The sequence below is a fragment of the Lepisma saccharinum genome, chromosome 16 (genome assembly GCF_977018435.1).
Source record: "Lepisma saccharinum chromosome 16, izLepSacc3.1, whole genome shotgun sequence".
Classification (NCBI taxonomy): Eukaryota; Metazoa; Arthropoda; class Insecta; order Zygentoma; family Lepismatidae; genus Lepisma; species Lepisma saccharinum.
The window spans coordinates 7,605,037-7,609,094 of record NC_139244.1 but is presented as its reverse complement, the minus strand read 5'-3'; the positions used below and the strand labels follow the sequence as shown (position 1 = coordinate 7,609,094).

The 4,058-nt window shown below is 41.3% G+C and overlaps 1 pseudogene; it reads left to right on the top strand.

The window, feature by feature from the left end:
* The first annotated feature begins 702 nt into the window (after positions 1-702).
* Positions 703-1,551, top strand: LOC145999872 (phosphoglycerate mutase 1-like; annotated as a pseudogene).
* Positions 1,552-4,058: the final 2,507 nt, after the last annotated feature.

The window sequence follows — 4,058 nt, the reverse complement described above, 5'->3', positions numbered from 1 at the left end:
TCTTTATTTAGTTAAAGCAGGTTGAAAGAGGTTGTTTGTAATCTTTAATTTATTTGCTTCATTATGCAGACGTGTGTTTCTCCTTTGTAAACGATCGAATATGTTTTCCAACAACGAAACATTGCTTGCAGCTTGTGTATATACCTTCGTCTATATATTTTTCTCTTTTTTGGCAGCGTAGTCTTTAGCCTGTTTAGGGCACGTCTCCTTATTGCATGTCTTTCGTAGCGTGCATCTCTGCAAACCTTATCAACACGTCCTACATGCGAATCATAGCGTGAAGATAAGTGTTTAGGAGAACTACACCATTTCCTCGATTATTTGGTACTAAAGTAATTGGGTGTAATTTTAGCGATGGCACTGCAGTTGGCTTCAGCACGTTCTTTGGTGAAAACTACAGAAGTTCTGCTTTTAGATATCACACATAGTCATCTTCACAATAATTGGCACTGCACACTTGCATTTTTTACATTTCGTCTACAAGCATGAATCCACTGTCTACTTACGCATTTATCGACTGGAAATCTATGATGTTTTATGTCCTTTAGTTTTCTGGTTATAGTTTTCATAGCTTGCTACAGCACAATTAGACATGATTTCAGTCATAAAGGTCAAGAAAAGGACGTGCCGCCAGTGTCAGTGAAATTTTTATATTGTAGAATTATTTAATATCTGGCTGTAAAGAGGCTTTTAAAATTAAAAATGCCTGCCTATAAAATTGTGATGGTCCGACATGGTGAAAATGAATGGAATCAGAAGAATTTGTTTTGCGGTTGGTTTGATTCGAAACTTAGCGACAAAGGCAAAGAAGAAGCAAAAGCTGCTGGGGGCAGCATTGAAGAATGCAGGGTACACCTTTGATGTAGCCCATACTGCAGTGTTAACTCGTGCTCAGGTTACACTGCAGTCAATTCTGGAGGCGATCGGTCAGACTGATTTGCCGGTTGAGAAGACATGGCGCCTGAATGAGAGACATTACGGAGGATTGACGGGCCTCAACAAAGCAGAGACAGCTGCTAAATATGGAGAAGACCAGGTTCAGATTTGGAGGCGGAGTCTTGATGTTCCTCCTCCACCAATGGAAGAGGACCACCGTTACTACAAAACAAACGTTATGAGAACGGCCCAAGCAAAGAGGAATTTCCAAAGTTTGAATCTCTGAAGCGGACCATTCAGAGGACATTGCCATACTGGAACAACGTCATCGTTCCGCAAATTAAGGAAGAGAAACGCTCATGGGAACAATTAGAGGGGCATTGTCAAACATCTTGATAACATGTCAGACGAAGCCATCATGAAACTTAATCTGCCCACCGGGATCCCCTTTGTGTATGAACTGGATGAAAACATGAAGCCAGTTGTATCGATGCAGTTCCCTGGGGAATGAGGAAACAGTGCGCAAAGCTATGGAGGCAGTTGCAGCTCAGGGGAAAGGCAAGTAAAGTGTTATTTGTGTATACATGCGTAGCTCTATGGATAGAATCGAAGATATTCCTGTGTAGCACCTCGTGGAAGATTCAAAATGAAATTGTGTTCAACATGCCTAAATATTTTGTGAAAGTAACTGTGTATAAATCCATATTCTTAGACAAAACACTGTAAGAAATCATAGTATTGCTGTGTAATTACAGTATTGTAAATTTTGGATGCAAGAAGTACAAAAATACAATAAAAATAAATCGAATGCTACAAAATCAACAACCTGCTTGTTCCGATTTTCGCGACATGTTAGTAGCTAAATGTGCCCCGCACCAAACTCAATTCTTTCCAGATGACGTATACTGCTTTTCCGGATTCTCTGGAGTAGCGACGCGCAGAGGGGAAAGCTTGTGGGCGGGGCCAGAGTAGGTGGGGAAGGGTGCGGGATGAAAGCAAGGAAGTGCTGCGCGGTGTAACGGCCGTAAAGCAAAACGCTTTCTGCTGCCAATTTCTTCTTTTATTCTTAACAATGGCCAGTGTATTGTTTTACACAAATAACAAATAATATTGCACGTTTATTATTTCTTTTGATGCTACGAAGAACAGAAAAAAATTAAAACAAATTTAAACGTACATTTTCAAAAAACATGCAAATAATCACAAACTATGAAACATCATGTATCAAAATATGTTTTAAACAAGTCTGAAAAACATGTTTAAAACACGTTGTTTTAAACGTTTTAAACATTTGTAAAAAAAACAAAGCCGTGTGTTTTAAACTTTTCAAACAAGTTGTTCTCGAACACATTCAACACTATGAGGCACTCTCCTGAATGCAGAGTTCCCCTAGACTTGCGAGCTGACATGTTTACTACAGAACTACTGGACCGCGAATGAGCAGTCGAGTCGCTCCGTCCCGTGGATGCCCCTCCCCTCCGCGCGTTCATTGGACGAGGCGCACACCCTTCAACATGCGCACAGAACGCGTTCGCGTTCTCTTACTCCAGAGAATCCGGGAAAGGAATATAATGCATCCACAGACGACTGCGCATACGTACTGCACATAGCAACGAGCACCCCCAAATCCGATCCTCCCAGATGACGTAATGCATACGTACTGCACATAGCAACGAGCACCCCCTGTCATTCTCGTTGTTGCCAGGTCCTACTTGAAATTCTTTTCTGCTATACTTTTACAATATTACCAACGAGTTGTATAACCTATGTAGTTCTACACGTTTGACAATTCTGCCATGCTCCATTGGACATCTAGGTTGCAGTCTACACCGATTTATCGGCGAAACGCATTCTGTGATCATAATGTCTATTATATTCTCCATGCTGAAGTTTGTGGTAACGGCAATGTCAATAATTAAAGTGTAATATTGTTGAATGTGCCTCTCTATTTTCAATTAACTTTCGTAAAGCAGATGTTGCGACTGTCCTTTCTGACGACCATTGGTGTTTTTTAAGAATGAAGATAAGTTTGTAATGTTTTCTTTCTTCGGCTGTTATGTATAACGATGTTCAGATTGATTGATTTTCATTGTTTTACTTCGCTTTCCTGCCACTTTTGGCTAATCGCGAAGATGAGGATGAATGGTAATGAGATAGATGAAGTGACAATCACAGACATAAATAGACAGCACACAATACAAATCTCATAATAGAGGCTTACAGTGGCCATGGGCCCAGATACCGGAACCTCGTTAATCTGCAAAATGGAGTCCAGGGTGTACAACGTGGAAGGGAGGTTGGCATTTGGGCGAGAAAGGGTTACCCCTTGCACCCAGAAAGTATAATTACACTTTTTGAGATTTAAAATTAGTAATTTCATGTGAAAATTCTTGGAAGTCAACATGTAATTAACAAAAATGAATTTATGCATGTTGTGACTCACTAACTACGAGTTTGGGTATTATAGTATTATGCAAACTTGAAAAACTGAACCTCATGTGTAAGCCACGTGTAATGTGTTTCAAAGTCTTCCTTTCTTTGCCCTTTATTATTATTCTCAGCCACTGCAACCTAGCCCTTGCTACGTGTGGCCTGTACACACTCATATTCATTAAGTGTATGCAAGTGTAGGAATAACTGCATCATAGAACTCCCACTTTCACATTTTCCGTCAATCGAAGCGCGCAAAAGGCTACGAAAGCAGACTTCTTATCATTTCCATTGTCTGCAGCCAATCGATCTTGTTTTATCACGTGACACATCTGCTCCAGGTGAGGTAAAGGTCGAGAGCAAACAAAGGAAGAAGGAACATTGTGAAAACGAAAGCCAAGAACTCCCTTCGAGAGGACCCGAGGTCCCATCGAAAGATCAATCAACCCACGACCCACACTGGAACTGTCAACTGTTCATTCCCCTTCTTCCTTCCTCCCTTTGCCACACGCACCTAACGAGCCATCGCAGGCAACTTCCGCTGAAGTGCTCTTCCAGATGACCCGCTGGGCTATCGGAAAGTAAGGTAACCTCAAGCAGGATTCTTATTTGTGCTTAAGACTTGCGTTTGTGTACTAACCTGCCAGATATGAGCCTGAAATTCACCATGGATGTGACACGTTTGACTGACTCGTCTGCACGACATTCCCCCTTTGGACTTGTAAGCCGCCAAATATAAGACTATAGCTACT